The 22,877-nt window shown below is 60.7% G+C and overlaps 1 protein-coding gene across 4 annotated transcripts in view; it reads left to right on the top strand.

Moving 5' to 3' along the window:
* Positions 1-22,877, top strand: part of RAI1 (retinoic acid induced 1) — a 107,930-nt gene that overhangs the window by 23,969 nt on the left and 61,084 nt on the right. The window contains exons 1-2 of one of the 4 annotated variants that reach the window (XM_081220109.1): positions 9,999-10,059; positions 11,468-11,605. The exons of 1 other annotated variant lie outside the window; for it this stretch is intronic. The gene's annotated coding sequence lies outside the window, so the exon portion shown is untranslated. Of the gene's footprint in view, positions 1-9,998; positions 10,060-11,467; positions 11,606-11,681; positions 11,874-22,877 lie in introns of those variants that run through there. 2 more of the 4 variants (XM_081220108.1, XM_081220111.1) reach the window with 2 other exon arrangements.

Genomic DNA, 22,877 nt, shown 5'->3' with positions numbered 1-22,877 from the left:
ACCGAGGCCCTGGGAGAACTCCAGGCTCTGCTCACTGTGGAGCCTGCTGTCGTCAGCGTGAACGCGCACACACGCATGCGTGGGCCCGACTGCAGCGGCACATCTGGGCTCCAGCCCTCCCACCTCTTCTCTGTACCTGACCCCCCGCCCAAGGGCTGTACTGGGTTTTCCATCGCTGTGTCTCTTGCCAGCACACAGTAGGTGGTTGGCAAGTGTGGGCACTGAGCGTGACCCCAGCCAGACTTTTCTAGGTGTGTGCACGTTACAGTAGATCCCTCAGGGTGGGGGCCGTTCACTCAGCCCCTTAACGCAGCTTCCTGCCTCCTATGTGCCCTACTGTGTGCTGGGTGCAGCCAGGGCCGGGGAGGCTGGGAGGGAGAGGGTGCCCCCTAGCTCAGTCAGAGGGGGAGGTGGGGGGCACCCGAGGGGGCAAATGAGGTGGGGTCCCTCAGCAGGTGTGGGATCATGGCGAGAGCAGGCACCAGCTGCAGCGCTGCTAGGGTGGTGGGAGCTCTGGTGCCTGGGGAGGGGCTGGGCTGTAGCTGGGATTGGGCGGGGTCGGCTGGTCCTTTGCGGGAGCCTCACCGCCTGCCGACGTCCTGCGGCTATGCGGCATGGATGACCAGATCCGAGTTTTCAGAACTCCCCTGGCAAGGTTTGGAGAGGCACCGTGTGGCTTGCACCTGGCGTGCCCACAGGGAGAGGGGCGGCCAGTTCACAACGGCTCTGTAGGCGTGTGGGTTTTGCATGTGCTCCTTTACATTGCTTGTTCTATTGGAAACAACCCAAATATTCACTGAACTGCAACTCAGTGCTAGGTGCAAGCTGCCATTTTAGTGGAGAAGATGGGACAGAAAGAATGTCAGGTGTTGTGTCCTGAAGAAGAAAGCAGAACTACCGGGAGTGGTCGGGAAAGTTGAGCCTAGCAGAAGCGTGTTCCAGGTGAGAGGAACAGCTGGTGCAAAGGCCCGGGGGCAGGACCATGCTTGATGGAGGCCAGCGTGCCTAGAGCAGAGGGAGCGAAGGGGAGGGTGGGAGGAGGTGAGGCAGCAGAGGTCCTATTGCATGGGACTGTGGGCCGAGGTGTAAGTGTGGTTGTAGCTCGGGTGAGGTGGGAGCCACGGAGGGTTCTGAGGGTGGGCGGGTGGACGGGTTATGATCTGACGTGGATTTCAGCAGGCTCCCTCGGCTGCCAGAGGGCTGAAGGGGGCCAGGGTGAGCACAGGGAGGCTGGGAAGAGGTGCTGCCCTGGCCCCTAAAGACGGAGAGCAGATGAGCTGTTGACGGGCTGTGGTGTGGGGGAGACTGGGGTGACTGCTCATGGGTACTGGTTTCTTTCTGATGAAAATGTTCTGGAAATAAATGGTGGTGATGGTTGCACAACTCTGTGCATACACCAAAAACTGCTTTAAAAGGGTGAATTTTATAGTATGTGAATCGTATCTTAATTTTTTAAAATTTAGAGCACACCAGGATTTCTAACTGAAACTGATGTACGTAGAGAAGATTGGAAGGAAGTTAGTGGTAACTGTCCCAGGGCGAGGGGGACCTTGGCTTTTTTTCCTTTCTACTTTTGTATACTTTCCAACTTCTAAAATTAAAAGTAGGAATTTCCCTCTAAAAGTTAAGTGCTTCGTGATGAGGGGGGTAGGGAATCGACTGGAGGGCTGGGCCCCTTTCTCCAGCCCGTTTCAGATGCTGTCTGTGGGTCTGCGGCCTTTCACGTGGCAGCTCTGGCCCCCAGCTCTGACCTTCTGGAATTCCGTGCCTGCTCACGTGGCCTCGGTCAAGTCACAGGACCAGAGATCCCCGCAGCCCTCCCATGGCCTGCGTGCGAGCCGCCTGCGTGGTGCCCCCACCCGGAGACCCCCTTCGTCTGCTTGCACGCCGTCAGCCACAGGCCGCTCACCACCTCCCCAGCCGGCAGGCTCATTCCATTCCTGGGCAGCTCTTGCCTGGGAGCAAGTTCTTCCTTATATGGAGGCGAAAGCTGTCTTCCCGTTGCTTCTCCTCCTCCTCACCTCCCTCTCTGAGCCCTAGTTTCTGGGTGTGTGGCATGGGGCTCCCGGCGCCTCCTTGCCCTGCACTTGGCTGCTGGGAGGCTGTGCGGTTCTGGGATGAAGCAGGTCTGGGCCTCTGCCCCAGGAGCACGGCTGAGTAGGGTGACCACATGCAATGTTCAGGCCATAGCCATGGAACTGGAATTTGATACTCATCCCAGAGGCTGAAAACTCAGCTCTCTCCATAGACCAGAAGGGAATAATCATCCTCAGAGATAAAGCAGGCATATCCCACAGGCATATTCCACGTGCTAATTTCCATTCATCAGCACCCCCTTTTTTTTTTTTTTTTTTTTTGCGGTACACAGGCCTCTCATTGTTGTGGCCTCTCCCGTCGCGGAGCACAGGCTCCGGACGCGCAGGCTCAGCGGCCATGGCCCACGGGCCCAGCCGCTCCGCGGCATGTGGGATCTTCCCGGACCGGGGCACGAACCCGCGTCCCCTGCATTTGTAGGCAGACTCTCAACCACTGCGCCACCAGGGAAGCCCTTAGCACCCCCTTTTAAAGGTGAAAAAACTGAGGCTGAGAAATGCAATGGGAAGCCGCTGAGTGAGTCTGTTGCCACAGATGCCGGGAGTGTGTGGACCGTGTAGGAAGCTGCCCAGCAGTCGGCCTCCCTGCTCCACCCAAAGCGCAGGGGAGCAGCTGGAAGCGCTGCTAGTTGGGGCTGGTTGGACTTGGCTCTCGGCCCTGTCAGCTTGTCCAGTGAAGGGTCCTCACATCTGTTTTGGTCCTAGGTTTGGGAGGAGTCTCCTGGTCGCACCCTGTGAGCTTTTTGCTGACTTTGGGAGAGAGCTGTTACAGCCTAGAAGCCTGCTGTCCAGCCCGTGTCTGCCCCTCTCCCATCCCCCACCACTGTCACCCACAGGCAGGAACAGACGCATTATCCCTCTTCTCAGCTGCGGAAACCGGGCCCAGAGAGGGTGTGGCGCTGCCCAGGGACACACAGCCGGGATATGGCAGAGCTGGACTTGCTGTGCGGGCAGGTGGGGGCCTGCCTGTCCTGGTTCAGGGTGTATGGGAGTGTGGTGACCTCAGCTCCCGCTAGCTCCTGGAGAGCCCAGCAGGGCATCTGAAGCCAGGGGTGGACCCCTTTCTTCCACACGTGTGCTGGGTGGGCTGCGCTGGGCTGGGGACTGGGCATAACAGGTGCGTAAGAGCGGCCCCTCAGGAAGCTCTGGGGGACAGCGCAGCGGTTCGGGCTGGACCTGAGATCACCCAGGCCTGTGCCTTGCTCTTCTGCTCCCCCAGCCCCGGTTTTCATGTCTCTAAGGTGGGCTGAAGACACCTACCTCCAAGGCTGCTGGGACGGTTCCCCGGGGAGCGCTTGGTGGAGTTGGTGCCATCTCCACCCGCCACCCCTGCCCCCACCCATCACCTGGCTTCCACTGGGGAATTTGGGATGGAGCCAGACTAGGAGGCGGAGCACGAGAACAGTGATCCCCTCCCCCTCTCCCTCCCCCATCCTCACACACTCACATGCAGCTCCCCAAACGGCCCCCGCCCACACCCTCCAGCAGTTTCTTCTCCATCCTTCCAGAGGACATTCTCTGCAGATCCAGGAGGCCCTGAATTCAGGCTTTCGATGTGAATGTCCCCGGGATTCACCTGCCCCTGGAGAAACTGGACCCGGGCCTCCCTCATCCTGCAGCTGGGGCAGGGGACTGGGTCCCCCTCAGGAAGAGCGTGCCACATGCAGCCTGGGGCCAGGCGGGACAAGGTCAGGAGGACTCAGGTCCTCAGGTGCCAGGGGCTGTGGGCCAGGAGAGTCCCTGGGGGCTGCATCCCTGGAGCCACCAAGTCGAGGGAGGGCAGAGGCCCCAGGAAGTCTGAGCGGAGCTGGGAAGGGGCTGGAGGGGTCACGTGAGCCACCAGAGGTAGGGGCACCACGAGCGCTGGGGTCAGGGACAGTGACTCGGAGGCAGGTGTGGGTTTGTGTGGCGCTGTCACAGAGGAGTCTCTGCGTGTCCTCACCCTGTGCCCCTCGCACATGCATACACGCCCTGTGTGCATCTCCTCGCCTGCATATAAGAGCACGTGTGTGTCTAATCAGGGGAGTGTGTGTGTGCACGTCCTGACCTCCTTGATCTGCTGTGTGAAGTGGGGGGAGTCTGGGGGAGGGAGCAACGCTCGCCCTCTTGCTGGGCTCCCTCCCAGGCGGGCAGAGGAAGCCACTGGGGCCCAAGGAGGGGCCTTGAGGAAGTGGAGGGCTGTCTGTTGTCGCTCCCATTCTGTGATGCCTAGGGAGCCCCTGGGCCTGGGCTGGAGGGGCCGTGTGGCCCAGCGAGAAGGGGCAGGGGGCACGGGGCACGGACAGTCTTTGTGTGCACACGTCTGTGTGCTGGTACCTGTGTGTGTTTTTACATGTCTGTCTGCCTGTGTCGGGGGCTGTGCCCTGGGGCGTGGCTGCGTGTGTGCGTCCAGCCTCCCCAGTCACCGCAGGCCTGAGGCCTCTGTGTGGGCCACTGCGGGCTTGATGGTGCTTCTTACCTGGGGGGATGAGTGGCCCTGAACTGGGCCTTTTCCCTTCTTCCTACGTGGTCCCCAGAGGAACATGTCCACAGGATGGTCGCCACAGTAGGCCTCTGCCAGCATCAGGGTTGAGGCTGGGGCTGGGGTCAGAGGTCAGCCTGTGGCTAGAGACTATGGCTGGGGTCAGAAGTCCATCCCCAGCAGAGGGCGGGGGTCTGTCTGTGGCTGGGGTCGGGTCAGGGTGCTGGCACACTGACTGGGATCAAGGGTCAGTCTGTGGCTGGGGCCAGGGGTTCATCCGCACTGGTGCAGTGGACTGGTTAGGCCTCAGCCACACTGTGGCCCCCAGCCCCTCGGTGGGCCCTGCTGGGCACCAAGCAGGCATGTGGCTGCCAGGAGCTGCTCCCAGGGCCAAGTCAGGATCCCAGCCAGGCCAGAAGTGCTGGGAGTGGGTGGCTTTGGTCATAGCCAGGAACCAAGCTGTGCCCTCCGGTCCCAGGACCTTTCCAGAGAATGCAGAGCGGGAGAGGCACCAGGAGACCCCTGCCCACCCTCTCCTGCAGGCTCCCTTCTTCCCTCCACTCTGCTCCCATCTCTCACCCTCCTTCCTTCCCCCTGCCCTTCATCTGCACTTCCCGTCTGTCCATCTGTCTTCCTTCCCTCTTCTTTCCCCCAGCTGATCCGCTCTCGGAATCTGGGGCCTTGCAGTCTCCAAGCTCAGGGACAGAATCCAGCATCTTCAGGTGCGCTGGGACGATGAGAGAGGAAGGTGATGGTGGGGGCAGGGTGATGGGGCTGCACTGGCCTGGATCCCCCAGCAGAGGGAGGCTGCGGTGGCTACTGGCAGGGTGAGTGTGTGAGAGAGAGAAAGTTTGGGACCTCCAAGCCAGGTCCCCCACCCAGGGAAGAGGGTCCCCTAGCAGGTGGGTGTGCCCTATATGAGTATGAAGTTATATGACCTCATCTGGTGGCCTCCCACCAGTCTAGAAAGGAAGGATGGACAGACAGATGGCAGAAATCAAAGGTCTTACAGATCAAAGACACAGGGAAGAAGGACTGGTCTTGGCCTGACATTCAGCAGGCACTGTGAGTGGACCCCAGCGCAGCCAGCCCCAGGGCCACAGGCCGGCCCCAGGCAGGAGAGGTGGGTGCCACGCAGCCCTGCTCCCGCCCTGACTCTGGCAGAACCTAAATGGGGAGACCCCACACCTTCCTGCCACCTCTCCTGCTGGCCCCTGGGATGCGGGGGAGATGGACAAACTGAAAATGTGCCCCAAACTTAAGGGAACTTGGGTATTTATACTCCTGGTCCCCCTCCCCTGCCCCCAGCAAAAACATCAAGTTCTTTGCCCTGAGTCCACATTGTGGCCCAGCTCTCAGGAAGTGCTGGGCGTGAGAGGGTTTGGGGAGAAAAAGGAGGTGGGCAGGAGCTGTTTGCTGTTCACGTTGGCCCACGAGGGCAGGGTGCGGGTCTGCCTTGTTCTCTGCTGTCTCCCCAGCGCCCTGACAACACCTGGTACCCGGTGGGCACTCCAGAAACGTTGGGCCAAGGAGCGATCCGTGGGGCAGGCTTGCCTGCTGCTCTGTGAGGTGGACAGGAGCCGCGGGGAGGGAGGTATGCGGGCTTCGGCTGCTGACCTGGACCCACAGGTGCATAAAAAGGGGAAACTGAGGCTCGGAGTGGACACAACTTGTCAGGTCACCGGAGCTGACTCAGGCGGGCACGGCTCCTGGCACATCTGCTAACAGTGGAGGCATCTGAGCTGACAGAGTGGGTGTGAAGGTCACAGACCTGTCACAGGGGCAGGAGGACTGCCCTCCTGCTGGAGGAGCCTGCCCCACGTGCCCACCTGGCTGCCCGCAGTACCTAATCCTGTCAGCCATGCCTCCAAAATAAACCCAGAACTGGACAGCCTCTCGGCTCTCCCTGGTCCCCGTCCTGGCCAGGCCACCTTCCTGGCCTCCCTGCTCTTGCCCTGGCCTCACCCCTGTGAGGACCCGTGGAGGTCCCTGGCCTCCTTGGCTCAGAGCACTGCAGGGACATCTCATCTAGTGCCCCGGGCCTTTCTCTGTCCCTGTTCCCTCCCACGTGCCCCATCACACCTCCACTCCGGCCGCCAGCCTCTGGGCCTCCTCTGCCCTTGCCGTCCCCTCTGTCTGCACAGCTCTACCCCCGGTAGCTGCCTGCCTCACCGCCTTCGTGTTTCAGGTCTGTTCTCACCTGTTTCAAGTGCCAGTTCCCTGGCCAGGGACAGGAAAACAGCATCCCCGCCCTGGGTACTCCCAGCCCCCTCCCCAGCTTCATTTATTTGTCACAGCACACCTCCCCTAAATGTCACAGACCAAGGAACTCTCACACTCATGCAGTTTCTTGACAGTGTCCTGACGAGGAAGAAGGGGAGCTTTGTCTTGTTCCTTGCTGTGAATCCTCACGTGCAGAATGGTCCTGGAACATAGGAGGTGCTCAGTAAATATGGGCCAAGCAGTTGGGTGATGGTGGGCCAGTCAGCCATCTGGACCTCAGGGACCCTGTCTCTGAAATGGGGAGGGTGGCCGAGATGAGGGAAAGATGGAAACTTGAAATTGCTGATACACCTCTGACCCCAGGCCTGCGCCCCTGCAGGCCAGATACCTGGTGCTGCATCCTCTGCTCGGCGAGCTGCAGCCCCCCTGAGGCCAGGAGGCCTGGGGGTCACCAGAGCAGGGCTGAGCTTGAACGAGACTTCTGGGTCTCGGTAGCACCCGCCTGGCCTGGTGTCCGGAGTGCACGTCCCTTTTCTCCACCTCTCGTGCCCACAAGGGTGGTGCCTGGCTCACCCCTTCCCTGCTGGCCTGTCAGTGAGCCCAACATCTGGCAGCCCCGCTGACCGCATTGCCTGCCTGGGGTCCCTGTTTACTATTTCACCCTGGACAGCATTTGGACACAGGCTTTGCAGGAAGGCGGCTTTGCAGGCAGTGCTGGGCGAGTGAAGGGCCACCAGTCCAAGCCCTGGCTCTCTGACTGTAGCCACGCCTCCCCAGGAAGCAGTGGCCCTTTGAGACCGTGAACACCCCACCCTGGCCCACAGGACTCTCCCACCAGCCACGCGAGGGCATCCCCTCTCCCCGCCAAGCCTGGAGCAGGACTCACGTGGTGATCCGTGGACTTAGACCCCTGGCCGGAGCAGGGAGCCAGCCAGCCAGGCAGCCTCCCTTCAGTGTGGACAGAAGACCCGCCGTGTGCTGGGCACGGCCGCCACGATCCCACGAATCCTGCTAGCAGGGTCTGATGGGACAGGCAAGGGGTTGGGGGCTGTGCAGACCCGGGCCTGAATCCTGCTGCTGTCGCTTCCTTCCTTCATCCTTTGCTAAGTGCATACTGAGCGCCTGCTCTGGAAACTTGCAGTCAGGTGGGGATCAGCTTGTCCTGCTGTGTGTTCTTGACAAGCCCTCTGACGGCTCTGAGCCTGGCTTCTCTCAGAGATTGGCAGGTCCCTTCCATGAGGGGCTGTCCTCGCCACCTTCCATGACAACACTGGTGGAAGGACCCTGGCCAGGTAGGGGGTCTCTGTCCTTTTTGGCAGGTGTGAATCTGGACCCTCAGCCACGCCCTTATCCTCCTTTGGGATGAGCCACGGCTCACCATCTCATTCCTCCAGACTCTGAGGACTCGTGCTCGCAATCCAGAATCCATGAAGGGCCCTAGAGTGACCTTGGATGAGTCATACCATCTGTCCTTGCCCCGCTGTTTTCTATCCGCTCCCATTGTTCTCCAGAGGGGCCCTGGGTTCAAAGAGAAAGCCCTGGGCTGGGGCAGGCTCACTCACTCAGTCACCAGATACTTATTGAATGTGTGCCAAGCACCATTCCAGGCACGGAGGATACACCAGTGAGCAAACAGACAAATTCCTACAAAATACATATGTCAGTGAACTGTATGGTACAGTAGGTGGGGAAGAGCATTCCAGGCAGAAGGACCAGCAAGTGCAAAGGTCCTGAGGTGAGAATGTGCCTGGTGAATTCAAGGAACCGCAAGGAGACAGTGGTGAGGGGCAGGGGGAGCTGACTGTGTGGGAGCTTTAGCCACTGTGAGGACTTTTTCTTCTGATCACTCTGAAACCAGGAAGGGGAGGGAGCCTGTGCCTGCCCCCCAGGGGAAGGGGGGCATCCACTACCAACCTCATTCTCCCACCTGCCACATAGCCCGTGGGTGGCTGGAGGAGGTGGCTGAGTCAGAATGTGACAGGGATGCTCTGAGGCTGTGGGTCAGGTGGCACTGAAGCTGGGTCGGGGTTCCCAGCAGGGATTGGGACTCTTCTGTCTAATGGTGCACACAGTGGGCCTCTCCTGGCTTGCTGAGCGGCCTCAGGACTGAGTGACCCTGGTTCCCAGGCCAGATAATTGAAGATGGAGATTGAGCAGTCTGCATTTTAGAGGTGGGGGGGTGGGGCTAGAGCCCAGAGCGGGGAGAGGCTGCCCAGGGCCTGTTGGTGGGATCAGGTGCCTGCAGTTGGCATCTCTGTTTTTGGTGCATCCTTCCCAGGTGAGTCTGGGGTCAGCCTAGAGGGTCCATTTCTGGGAGCAAAAAGGGCTGCTCTTTGCCCCAGGTGGCTGCACTCAGGACTGGGCAGGCTGTAAGATGTTCCAGGCCAGGGGTTCGCAAGCCTGGCTGTGAGATGCTGATTCGCAGGCAGAGGGAACAGCCTATGAAGAGGCTTTGGGCACTTGGGTTGATGAGGTCTGGGCTAGAGCCCAGGAACCTGTTTTTTTCATCCCCAGTTGACACCCTGCAAATGGCAGGTTTGGGAGTGACTTCTGGTCACTGGGGTCCTAATGGCCCCTGTGCCACCAGGACCTGGGGGCAGAGCAAACCTTCATAAGCCCCCTCTCGAATGCCCCCAGCCCCAGCCCAGAGAAGGCCGGGCTGAGGAGGCCCTCCAGCAGTGGTGTGATGTGCTACTGCCCTCACCAGGTCTCAGGGAGGGCGGGGAGAAGGCAGGGGTGGGTGTAGGATGTATTAATCCGTTAGTGGGGGGGTTAGTAGGCGGGGGCAGGGGTCCCCTGAATCACTGAAAAGCAAAGCCCGAGTGTGACAGGGCGTGGGGTGCATTCCTCCCTCCTGCCAGACAGAGAGGGGCCTGAGGGGAGGCAAGGTGGCGGCCGAGGAGAATGGCACGGACAGATTGGCGAGCAGGAGAAAGCGGAGAGAGCCAGCTCTGACGCATCAGGGTGATCCCTGGCGCGATAATCGGGCGGACGGACGATAGGCCGGACACGTGTATGGATAGAAGGTGGGTGGATGGAGAGAGGATGGATGAATGAATGAATGGCTGCGTGGGCGGTGCGCTGCCGGGCGAGGGGCGGGCTGCCGAGCGCTCAATCACGGCCCCGGGGCGCGGCGCCCGCCTGCTACGCTCACCCCCGCCCCCCACCTTGGCCCCGCCCGGGGCGCGTAGTTGCGCGTCCCTGGGGCTCTGGGGCCGCTCCGGCGGCGGCCCCGGGACTGGAGCGAGGAGGGGCCGCCCCTCGGCCGCGGGGGAACCGGAGGTACGGTCCCGCCTCGAGGCCCCGGCCCCGTTCTTTGTCTGGGCCTGGTCCTCCGCCGTCTCCGGACCGCGACCCGCCTCTGCGGGCAGCCCTCGCCGCGCGCTTCGGGGCTGCTCCCGGATCTCCGAGCCTTGGGTCCCCGCTAACCCCCAGCCCGTAGGCGTCTTCCCGGCCCCGTAGGGTCCTCCCAACCCGGTGCCTCTAGGACCGCGGGGCTGGCCAGGGCCAGGATCTCCAAGCTGCGTCTCCGGTGCGGACGGGGGTGTGGGGTGGGGGCGGGATGCGGGCCCTCGGGTCTCCGCCTTCTCTTTTCCGCTACCACTCGTCTCGCTTCGCCCCGACCCCAGCGCGGCCTGTTCGTGCCTCAAGCGCCTCTTCTGCGGCGGTGCGGGCCCCGACGCCACGCGGACCCCCCACCCCCACCCCCTCACAAGCCAGGCCTCGGCCCCGCACGCAGAACACTGCCCCGCCAGCCCCACACAAGGCCGCCTGCGGGCGCACCCCAGCCCTGCACGGTCCGTACAACCGCAGCCCCACGCAAACAAGCCCCCACGGAGACACGACACCCCTGAGACACACTCGGGCCCACGCAGACACAAGGCCATAAACACACAACCTCACGCAGACACGGCCCACCCAGGCGCAGTCCCGCAACCCTCGATAAACAATCGCAAACAACCCCACGCAGGCACCGCATCACTCCGTGGCCCTGAGACCCAGAAGCACATTCACAAGCTCGCCGCAGGCCCCCAAGCCCCGTGATATTCACACGGAAGACAGACCAGAAACACACAGTCACACTGATACACACACGGGCCCAAGCGCGCAGCCAGGAGCTCATCCACGGGCTCGTAAGTCACTGGGAAAATATTAAAGCGTTCCCTCCCTCCCCTTCCATGTCTTCGTGCGCGCGCGCGCGCGCACGAAGACACTCACCACCCCCACCCCCGCCCGGTCTCTAAGCGCCTCGGAGCCTTCTAGCCGTTGACCCCGAGCCCCTGCGGTGAGAGCCGCGGGAGCGTCTCCCCGGCGCCCCCTCCTCCCGCTCCCTTCACCAGCTCCCGCTCCTCCCCCGCCTCCTCCTTCCCTGCCCCCTCCGCCTCCTCCCCTCCCCCGCGTCTGGGGCGCGGGCTGCGCGCAGCCAAGCCCCCTCGTCGCGCGCGCCCCGCGCCCTCATCGCGCTCGCCGAGTTGATGTGGCCACTGGGCTGTCTCTACCTCCTGCCCCCGGTGGCCCGTGAATAATGGCTACTGAGGGCGCTCGCAGGGTCTGCTGAGAAGGAAACGCGGGGCGCTAGAGGCGCGGCGCGCGCGGGAGCGCGAGGGAGAAAGGAGCGAGCCCCGGACCGCCGCGAGCGGCGGGCGGAGAGAAAGGAACCGTGCGAGCGCTCACATTTTTTTCTCCCAAGGATCTCATCCGGCCGCCGCGTTCTGGAAGAGACGAGGGGAGAGCGCGCGCGAGCTGAGGAGGAGGAGAGGCGGCGCGGGGAAGGGAGGCGGCGAGACGCGCAGCGCCGGCGCCCGGGAGACCCAGGAGGAACCCGCAGGTATTGTTGGCGGCAGAGCTTTGTGTCTTCGGGGGGCCGATCCGGGCGCGAGGGGTCCGGCGGCTGCCGGCGGGGGTCGCCGCCCGCCCCCGGCACCCCTCCCGCCGCGCCGCGATCTTGGCTAGAGTTGCAGATCTGCCTGTTTGGGGTTTTCCACACAGGTTGAGGAAATCGGTCTCAGAAGGAATTTCTTTTTTCTTTTTTTTTTTTTGGCCGCAGTTTGGTTGTGCTGGGGATTCCTCCCTCCCTTTTTCTCCACCATACATAGGTGAGGGGTCTTGGCGACAGCGCCACTGGCCTAAGGCTGGGGTCTGAGATGGCAGGGCTGGTGGCCGCGGACGGGAGGGGAGACGCGGGGAAGGAAGGAGTTTGCTCAAGTTCGCAATCTGCGCCCGGGAGCTGGTCAGGCGGGGAGGGGTGTCTGCGCGCCCCGTCCTGCTCCGGGCCACCGGTGGGAAACTTCCCGAGAGCGCAGCCTCCCGGGGGACTCGGCGCCCCCGACGCCTCGGGCGCTTCCTCCGGCCGCCGCGGCCCCTCCTCGCAGCCCGCGAGCGCGGAGGTCGCGTTCTCCCCGCCCCCGCCTTCCTCCTCCCCCGGCGGCTTCCGGATCTGGACAGAGCGAGAGGAGCTGCTCTAAACACTTCCCCTGGAGACCCCTCCCCACTGGCCGCGATAGCTCCCCTGCCCTGCACCGCCGCCTCGCGCGCGCCCCAGTGGCCAGGTTGACAATGAAATCTCGCGCCTGTGCGGTTGCGGGGGGAGGCGGGGGGGGTCGAAGCTCGGTCTCTCCGGGGACTGCTGACCCTGGCCAGGGAAAGGGGGAGGGGGACTCCTTAGGGGGAGGGGCTTGTTTGGGTTAGAGATGTTGACGTCGGAAGGGTCGGGCGGGGTGGGGTGCGCAGTGGAGGCCTGAGGCTTGGGTTCGGGGCCCGGGTCGTGGGTTCCAGCCTCTCTCGGGCTTGGTGATTGGCTGGTGACTCCAGGCACGTCGAGGCCCCCCACCACCAGCCTCCTCCCCTCCCATGCAATGCGGGCTTCAGAGGTGATCCCGAGGGTGATGTGTGTGTGTGTGTCTGTGTGTGTGTGTGTGTGTGTGACGGAGTGTGTGTGTCTCCTGCGATCCACAGCAGACGCTGCTCCTTGACCCGGAGATCCGGACCCTCGCCCCTCCCCTAGGGGCTGGGGGAGGGGAGAAGAGGGGTGGGAACTTCTCTTTTCCCGCCTGGGCCCTGCGAAGGGAGCGCTGGCCCGGAAAATTTCTGGGGACCGCAGTCCTGAAGGGGGGCTCGACTCAAAGTGGCGGCCGCAGGGTCAGCTAAGCGCTCGGATTCCTTTGCTCCTTGGGGGCGGAGGGGAGGGGTGAAAGGGGTCGGGGCTAGTTGGAATGGGAGCGGGGGTGAAGGAGAGTCCGTGGAAATCTGCCTTCGTTGGGTTCCAGGCAGCGGCGCACGGCGCTAAGGGGGGGCTCTCCCCTTTTTCTCCCGAGGGTTGGGCCCAGCAACCCGGTCAGGTGAAGGAAAGCCTTCTACTTAAGGAGGGGTTCCTGCGGGAGGGGGCAGCTGTTCTGTGGCTCCGTCCAGGTGTGGGAAGAGTTAACCCTCCCGGGAAACCTGTCAGCCCCAACCTGGCAGGCCGCGGTGTGAACCTCTGACGTGCTGTGCCTGGTGGGGTGGTGCTTTACTCAGGGACCTTGGGGAGGTGGGAATCTGAGCCCAGAGAAGGTGCCAGCAACCAGATAGCAGCTGTGTGGCCTCAAGGGAAAAGGGGTTATGCCCACTGCCTTGGGGCTGTTGCCGTGGACGTGGGGTGGACGCGTTCCCCCAGTCCCCATTCCCCGCCGTTAAGCTTGGGTTTCTGACCCATAGGCTGGACTGTGAGGCCCTGGCAGCTGAGGGCAGGCCTGCCGAGGCTGCGGGAAGGCAGGACCTGGCAGGATGGATTTCTGCTCACCCAAGGGCCAGATACAGCACAGGCCCCTGGTGTAGATCCTGGGGGGGGGGGCGTCTTCCCTCCCCCACTGGTTTCCCTTTCCTGTAAGTGACAGCCCAGCCTGGCCATGATGAGCAGTGGGCTTTGGCTGATGGACACAGGGGTGAACGCGTCAGTAATGAATGAATGAATAAATGAATGGTAGGGGAAAGTTTCTCAATTGGAGGCATTCAGTCCTTGTTTTTGTTTTTAAACGATATTTTCAATGTATACATTTTAAAATATGGTTAATAGAAAAATGTGAAAAGTAGAGCAAAATAAAAAAGGTTATAGACAGCCTCAGGGAGCTGTGACAATGTGAATATTTTGTTGTCTTTCTCCACAGTCTTCTTGATTTGGTGGTTGGTTTGTTCTTTAGAGACTTGTCGGCATTCTTTATGTTCAGACGTATATCCTGCTCTTCATTGGCGCTCACGGGAGCCTTTTCCTGTTTTGTAACCAACTCTTCGTAAACACCGCAGTTAATGTTTTCAGGCTTTTCCAGTTGGGTGGATGCTCCACCGTTCACTTAATATTCCCCTTTTGTTCCACGTTCTGGATGCCCCTGATGAACGAGACAGTGGATTTATTTGTGTGGAGAGCTTTTTTTTGACGTTTAAAATGATTTCCTCCAAATGACACTGCTCGCACCTGCAGCGGGAGAAACGGGCTGCTCGTTTTTTCCCTGATAAGTGGAACACTCTTCTCCTTCCTCCCCACTATCTAGAACCTTCTCTCAGAGCCGAAAGAGCCTTGGCAATGAATCACCTGTCTGACCTCCTTCCTTTGACAGAGAGGGAAACGTGAGCCCAGAGAGGGAAGTGAATTCCAAGGTCACACAGCAGCCGCTGGGCCTCGTAGCAGCCAAGAATGGGCTACTGATCTGCCTTTTGGTTTTCACATCTGGGAAGAGTCCCTAGGGGTCTTTTAGGCTGACCTTGGCCATTTCACAGATGGGGGCACTGAGACCACAAGAGAGGAGAGGCACCTGGCTGGCCTATCAGGTTGGCAGCTGGAGCACCAGACAGGCTCCTCAGCCTGTGTGTGTCATGCACACTGTCTGTGGCCACAATGTCCGTGGCACCTGGGGCCACCCAAGGTACCAGGCTGCCATTGGCCAGCCGTGGATTCCCTATGGCCCCTCCACACGGCTCCCCCTTCCTCCTTGCCATCCCATTTTCCAGGAGGAAAATCTGAGGATGCAAAGCAGGTGCAGAGAGACGGTGGGACTGCAGATGTCAGAGGACCCCAGTGGTCCTGCCCCTTCCCCCAGGCCTCCGTTTACCCATCTGGAGACCTAGCTCTGGGTCTTTTCAGTGGCTGGGAGTGGGTATTGGCACAGACAGCCACTGCGGGGCAGTGGGGAAGGACCAGCGACATCTCACCCACTCCCTCTGGCTTAGCTTTGACCCCAGGAGGCCCCTGGGGAGGAAGGGGAAAGAGGGAGGGAAGGAAGGATGGGAGCAAAGGCACAGGAGAAAAAGAAAGGGATTAGAAAGGGGGTAGAGGCAGAAATTGGGGAAGGAAAGGACCTGTTTAAAGTGAAAAAAGGAGAGAGGAAGCCCCCAGCCCCCAGCCTCATTGGGCACCCAGAGTAGCGGCTGGGGGCATGGCTCCCAGTGCGGGCGGGGGCTGGCCAGAGCTGCATGGCCCGGAAAGGCTGGACCTTGGGGTGGGCTCGCTCAGGGCAGGGTGGGACAGCTGTTCAGGGGGCTCTGGGGATCAGGAGGACCCAGACCAGGTGGGTGGCAGGGAGGCAAGACCGGGGTGGTGGATTCTCTGTTCGTGGGTCCCTGTGGGGCAGGTGGCAGGGCACCCTCAGGTCCGAGGTCAGGGCCGGGCTACATGGGGGGGCGAGGCGATTGTGGCTCGGACTCCCCACTGCAGGACAGGGGCCTTCTATCCCCACTCTGCGCAGCCCTCCCATGAGTGGGGGTATTTGGGCCTTTCTGTGGTGTCTCGGCTTGGATGCCTTCCCGTGTGCCTGCATGTGCATATGTCTGTGTGTCTGATCCTGTTTGTGTATTCTCGGGGGTCGACGTGCCTGCCAGCCTGGGTGTGTGTGCCCATGTCTGTGTGCCTCGGGCCGTTTGTACATTCTTGGGCATGTGTGCGTGCGTGCATATCTGTGCGTGTGTGTGAATCTGTGTGTCCCCATGTGTACCGTGTCTGTGGGTCTCTGATCCCATTCGTGCATTTCCAGGGGGAGAGCATGCCCTGGAGCTTGGGCACGTGCGTGTTTATCTGTGTGTGAGCACACACTTTCCTCCTAATGGCCCCAAGAGGGATCCAGGCACCAGGCTTTTGTGCTGCTTTCAAGGTTGCGGCTGGGGGGGTGAGGGGGGCGGCCTTCGACTGGGAGGGGTAGGTGGGGGGAGGCAAAAGAAAATCTTAAAAGACCGTCTTCCCTCTGGTCTCCAAGGAGATCAGCCTGTGAAATGATCTGCACGTTAATTAAAAACGATTATATCCTGATGGAGCCATTCCTGCTCACATCCCCCAGCCAGGGAGAGGGTGGGGCTGAGGCCAGAGATGGAGGATGGGGCGGGGTTCCACTGCAGGGCAGGGCCAGCTCAAGACCCGGCCCCCAGAGTGGAGCGGACCTGGGGGGGCAGGTGGCGAGGTGTTGGGGGTATGTCCCCACAGTAGATTTGAGCTTCTCCTTTGAGTTTTGAAGACACCCCACTCCCAGGTATGTTCTCTGAGGTACAAACAGCTCCATCCAGGAGGTCAAGGTTAAGAGCCGCCCTCCCTTGAGTGTGGGCATTTGGGCATTTCTGTTCTGTGTCTTTGTGCTTGGCTGTGTGCCTGGGTGTCGGGGTGGCAGCCACCAGGCCCCACAGCTGCCCACTCACATGCCGGGCACTGGGCCTGTTTGCACACATCCTGCGAGTCAGCGTTTGTGGTTCCAGTTTTATAGAGAATTGGCATGCTTGAGGTCACGGAGTCAGAGGTTGGGGACCCAGTCCTCTGATCCCGAGGCCCAGACCCCCTTTCTAGCTCCCACCTGCCCCCAGACTCCCACAATGAGGGGTCCTCCCTCTGCAGGACCCCCGGGAAGCTGGGGTGCCTGAGGGCAAGCCTTGTCGTCCTCACAGCACTCCTGAGGTGGTCCGGTTCTGAGGTCCGAGCTGCACGGGGTGTGGGGCCGTGGCATCCATTCACGTGGAGCAGGTGACTTGCCAGCCCGGAGCAGCTCCGGTCTCTATTGTGTTGTGTTCACCAGCCTGGGCAGGGCCTGCTCCCCTCCCTCCCCCGTGGGACCCGCTGACCACCGAGTAACCACACTCCTGGGTCCATTGCCACCAAGACCTTTCTGGAGAAGTCTGGGCCAGGTCACACTCTCCCTGGCCTGGTTTTCTGGCCCCCAGTCAGCCCTGTAAGCCCTGCAGTCATGGAACAAGTAGCCATAATAACAAGAAGTCAGGAGACCCTCAGCCTGCATCCCAGAATCAGGCGTTGTCGTGGTCTATAACTGGGAGACGCTCGGGCAAACCGGGTCACTTCCCGTTTGTGGGGACCCGACTGTCCAGAAGGTGGCCCACTGCCCTGCCCCTTGCACTGCACGCACTCGGCACCGGCCACGAGCATGGGCCTTTCATGCTTCCTCTAGCCTTAGTTTCCCCTTTGTGCTGTGGGGAGCATAGCTTTTTCCTGACTGGACTGGGAAACCAGGTCAAGTTTGTTCAAGTGCCTCGTTGCATCCGGACGCACAGAGAGGCTCGTTAAGCGTTTGCCTGTGCATCTGTCCAACCGGGACACCTGTGTGTTGCCACGGCAGGGGCCCTGGGCTTGCTGGCTTCTGGGAGGGAGATGTGCTGTTACTCCTTCGGTGCTTCTGGGGGACATTCTGGGGTTGAGGTGGCTGTCGTCTCGGTAGGAGCCTCCAGGTAGCTAAGGAGTTCACTGGGCCCACCTGAAACTACATTATCAAAGGTAGAGTGTCTGGAAAAAGGGAGGGGATGTTCCTGCGGGACCAGGTCCCACATTCTTAGGGGAGCTTGACCCAGGGGAGGGTTCTGGGGCCAGAAATGGTGTCATGAGGAACTAGAGGCGTCGATGGGACCAGAAAGGTCCTCTGTCCATTCCCAAGGGCAGCGCTGGGAGAGAGAGAGGCAGATGTTGGCTTCTCCCACGAAAAGCCCTTTGCGCTGAAGCAGGCAGAGACCCTGCCCGCCCGGGCCTGCAGGGTGCCGCCTTCCAGGAGCACCTTGACCCACGTGGTATCGGCCTTCTTGCCTTTCCCAGGGCCGGAGATGCCTCCTCTCTCTTCCCACAGTATCCTGCTTACACAAAGGCGTGTGGCCCAGGAGGAGTGACCCGGGATGAGCTCGTGTCTGCACAGCACAGGGCCCTCCAACCTGCAGGCCCCGGAGGGCCAGCAGGCAAATCTACCTGGGCGGGGTGCCGCTTGGTCCTCGTGGGGGGCAGCAGCTCAGCTCTGCTGGGTGGCATTTGGGGATGCGGCCCAGGTGCCGTTACCCACCTTCTTAGGAACTGGTACTCAGGTGTTTACATGCCATCTTCTGGTTAGGGTATGTTGTCACCTAATCCGGCAACTCGCCTGTGGCCAGATTGAGACCCCAGGCCTCAGTTTGCAGCCTCCTGGCTAAGTGGCTGTTCCTCAGGGGTCACTGTAACCACCCTCTGTGTCCAGCCTTGAACCTCAGTCTACCAGCCTCATGCACGTCTGCACTGTCCCCAGCCCTGTTCGCCGTCTTGGAGGTGAGGCTGTGGGAGCAGAGGGCACACCCGGGGCTGCCGGGACCCACCTGAGCGCCAGCCTGCCCCGTCCCCCTGTGTGCACAGCCGGGCGGGGCGGGCATCTGATGGGCACCGGGGACATAGGTCAGGCTCATTTCCTTCAGATGTTTGCTGACAGCACCCTGGCCCTGTCCCAGGGGAGTCAGGGTGGGCCTCCCAGAGGAAGAAGGGCACGGGCACACCTTACAGCAAGCCTGGAGGCGGGAGAGAACCTGCAGGGCTCTGGAGGTCAGACGGTGGGAGCAGGAGAGGTAGAGGCAGGGGTGGAGGCTGAATGGGGTCTGGGCCTTGACTGCTGTGAAGGCAGTGGGAAGAGACGGGTGCTCCGGGCAGGGAACGTGGCTGGAGCAAAGGCTTGGAGGTGGGAGCACTGAGGCTGACGAGGGAGAAGTGGGAGGACCAGCAGAGGACCTGGTGGGGCAGCGTGACCCTTCAAGGCCTGAGTTTGCTCCCTGAGAACGCCCGCCTCCTCTGATTGTAACTGGTGGCACGTGGACCGGACAGAACTCAGACCTGGGGCACCACTCCAGGGCGAGGCAGGGGCCTGCAGGGCCTGCAACTGAGCCCAGCCCCCAGCCAGAGGGATTATGACATCTTGGCTGGGGAGGGAGATGGCGGGCCTCGGGGACCAGTAATTAAAGCCCAGCAGATTGTAATTCCCCGAAAGAAAGCTCAGCATGGAGAGGAAGGACACCCAGAGAGGGCAGGAGGAGGGGCGGTGGGGATGGCAGGGGGCAGAGGACTGGTACCTGGAGTCCTACTGTTCAGAGCATCCTCTCTGCAAGACCTCCTGCTGCTGGGCCCCCCGAGCACTTATTTCCTGTCTTCAAACCCCCTGTGAAGGAAAGTCTCCTGTTGTCCCCATTTTACAGATGGAAAAACTGAGGCTTGGAGGAGTCAGGCACCTGTGGGTCAAGGTCCTCGGGGACAGTAAGACGCTCCGCTGGGGTGACCCAGGGCGGGTGGCGTCCCAGGGAGGGCAGGCCTTCCCACACCATCCCTCTGTCTGGGGAGGGGGCAAGGGGAGCTGGCATCGTGGCTCGCATTGCGGTGACTGGGGGAGGCCGGCCACGCAGAGCATCACCTGCTGTGACATGAGGCAGGGGCGGCCCCTCCCAGGTGTCTCTCCGCACCTGCCCAGGGCTCCAGTTATCTTGGGGTTTCTTGTAGCCTGAGCAGTGGGGATGGCCAATAGGGCAGACCCTGACGGTGAAGGGAGCTGACCTTTGGGACTTCCTCCTCCTTCCCCGCCCCATCCTACAGGTCCCTCTGAGCCTCTCGCATTGGGGGCTTCGGCCATCACCTCCGTCTGACAGAAGAGCACCCGAGCCATCTCCTAGAGAGTTAAAACACTTTCTGCAGTCCTGCCCTCTCCCACTTCCCCACTTCACTCGGGGGAGAGGTTTCTGTCGTGTCTGCCCTTGGCTCCCTTGTCTGAGCAGACCACCCTCCCAGGAGGGGCCAGAGACTGGGCTGGAGACCTCAGACCAGAGGTTGTCCACTGATGATGCCTTCGGATGGGCGCTGTGGCCCGCACAGGGTTTAAAAAATAATATCAGATTTCACATAAAATTCCCACTTTTTGCTTCTCTTACAACTGGCAGGTCCTATCACTGCAGCCAGAGCTGGGGTCAGGCTGCCCACCACCTGGGCCTCTGCAGTCCCTGCTCAGTCTAGTCCCACCCCCACCCCCCAGCTTACGGCCTGAGTTCCCATCCCGGCACCCCAGCTTTCAGCACCCCAGCTTTTGCTGATCTTGGGCAGATTACATCTTTGACGCTCATCTGTAAAATGTCACAACTGAGGAACCGATTCAAACTGGGTCTTGAAGGTGTTCCCAGAAATTCTCCAGCCAACAGTAAATAAAATAAAAGGAAGGAGGGGGCTGCGTGGGGAAGAGAAGAGGTGGGAAGGGGTCCGGGGTGCCTGGGGAGCATTGCCGAGCTCTGCTGCCCTCACGCCTGCTGGGCAGCACCTGGACGCTGCCCCCAGCCGGGCTCTGCTGGTTCCACATATGACCGTGACTGCGACTGCCCGGTCCAGCCTCACATCCACCCTCCCGGCCTCTCTGATCGAGGGAAGAGGGTGCAGAGAGGTGAGGGACTGCCGGGTGCCACCCAGTCCAACACCCGTTCTCATCTCAGATACTGTAAAATTGGCTGCGTTTTCCCTGTGCATTAAAAAAAACGCTCTTTTGGTTAATATGTGGGAAGGGTTTTGATGTTCTCGCACATAACCTTTTGCTGAAGCGACAACGTGCAATGAAAGGGTCCCAGGAGAGTTGGTGTAATTTGGGCTGTGAGGGACGGAGAATACCAATGCAGACGCCTCCAGAAAGTCTGCGGCCCCGGAGCTGGGAGCCCGGGGGACACCCCACCCGCCGTCCCACACGAGGCCTCCCACCCTGCTCTCCATCCTGGCCCCCCAGACCACGGTCCATTCAGATTCGGGATTGACTATTTGGCTTTTCTCTCTCACGTTCTTTGAATGGGGACGTGAGTTCCCAGAGGGGGAGGTCTCCATGGAGAGAGGATGACTCTCCAGGACGAGAGGGATTGAGGGGGACAGATGTGGAAGCCCCCTTTCTGGGCAGGAGCTGGCCAGTGTGGTGGCAGACAAAGGGGCCCACGCTGAGAGAAATTGAAGGGCACCTTGAAGGTGTGTCGTGTCTGCCCTTGGCCCCAAAGGATCAGAAAAGGGGGCTCGGGAGGTTCCAGTTAATTGAGGCTGAGTCTAAATTGGGAGGCCTAATAAATGGTAATTATCCTCCCGTGGGAGCAGACCAGAGCTAACCGATGCCACCAGGAGCGGAGACTGTGGATCGGGCCCCCTTCCCCTCCTGCCCACCTGGAGGCTCTAAGAACGGCCGTCCCGAGGTCTGAGGGACAGACCTGGTGTGGACGGGCCACCTCCTCCCTTCCTGGCTGCGGGTCCAGGGCCTGGAGGTGTACTGCATGCCTGCCTGTGTATCTGCACGAGAGGACACATGCATGCACATGCTGGCACGCCCGCCCTCCACCCAAGTGTCTCCAGGCCCCTCCTGCAGAACAGCTGACCCCTTACCTCTCCCTGCTGTCTGAGGACAGGGAGGGGGGCATCTCCTTGTGAAGTCTCGGTGGGACACAGGCTTCGCAACTCCAGACAGCAGTGCCGGGCCATGTGGGCAGAGGCGACTTCGTGGAGTTTCAGTTCCACCCAAAGAGGAACTTTGTCATTTAAAGTGGCCCAGAAGCAGCAGGGCTGCTCCGGAGCCCCATCCTAGTAGGTATGTGAGCAGGTCAAGAATGCACCCTCATCTCCCTTCTGAGCCCAGAGTCCCAGGCCATGAATTTCCCTCGGTGACACACAGCAGTTACTGAGGCCGCCCTGTCTGGTTGGAGGGCCCCAGCAGTGGCCTTCTGCCACTCGGGGGTCCCCAGACCTGCCCAGAGAGGCGGGGAGCATGGAGGAGGGTGGGGACGTGTGTTCTGTGTGCTCGCCCGGGTGGGGCTGCGGTGCCGAGATGGATGTGATGCTGCACGTGTGTGTGGTTCTGAGGGGTGGGAGGGGGGCTGTGAGTGTGGGCACCGGGGCCAGTGGACACGTTTGCGGTGTGTGTGTGGGGGTGCCAAGGCCCCGCCCACCCTTCCTGGGCCAGACCTTCCCACCCGGGCCCCTCACTGCCCCTGCCCCCGGGTCAGACCCGGGAGGGTCCGTGCTCCCCGCTTCCAGGGACCTCGACATCTGCCAGCCCACCTCTTACTTTATCCTTGCTCCTGGGATATGAGCAGGCCCTGCAGGTGGCCGAGAGACCCCCGGGAGATCCTGAAGGAAGTGGGTTCCTGAGTTTCTGCAGCATCTGGGCCAGAGGGGGAGACCCTTGTGGACACACCGTGAGCATTTCCAGATGCAGATGGAATATTTCCAGCGATGGAGTGTTTTTAGAAATGAGACATGGCGTTTCTGGAGACAGGGTGAGGACGTTTCTAGAAACAATGCAAAGTTTTTTTGGAGGAGGGGCATGAAGATGGAAGGTGAAATGGGGGCATTTTTGGAAATAGAGGGCATTTTCTGGGGTGAAGATGAGGCCTTTCTGGATTCCAAACATTGTTAGAGGCGAAACATCTCTGGAAATGGACTATTTCTGGAGACAAACTATGGTACTTCTGGAAATGTGGAATGTTTTTGAAGATGATGCTGGAGTATTTCTGGACATAAAATAGGACACTTCTGGATTTGAGGTATTTTGGAAGCTGAAATGAAACATCTCTGGAGATGGGGTGTGATATTTCTGGAAATGGAGCATTTTTGGAGCTAAGATGGAGCCTTTTTGGAGAGCACTGGCATTTCTGGAGATGGGTTATATTTGAAGATGAGAAAGGATATTTCTGGAAATAAGATGGAACATTTCTGGAGATGGAACATTCTGGATTAAACAGAGGATTTCTGGAGAGGAAATGGGTCATTCTCAGAGCAGGGACGTGTCTGGAGAAGGAGTTTTCTGGAGATGAGGGTGGCGTAGTTAAGGCTGGCTGTGAATGCTTCTTGAGGAGTAGGTGGG

Source organism: Mesoplodon bidens (genome assembly GCF_964165515.1).
Source record: "Mesoplodon bidens genome assembly, chromosome: 19".
Lineage (NCBI taxonomy): Eukaryota > Metazoa > Chordata > Mammalia > Artiodactyla > Ziphiidae > Mesoplodon > Mesoplodon bidens.
The sequence above is the reverse complement of the archived record's forward strand: the minus strand, read 5'-3'. Positions and strand labels throughout refer to the sequence as shown.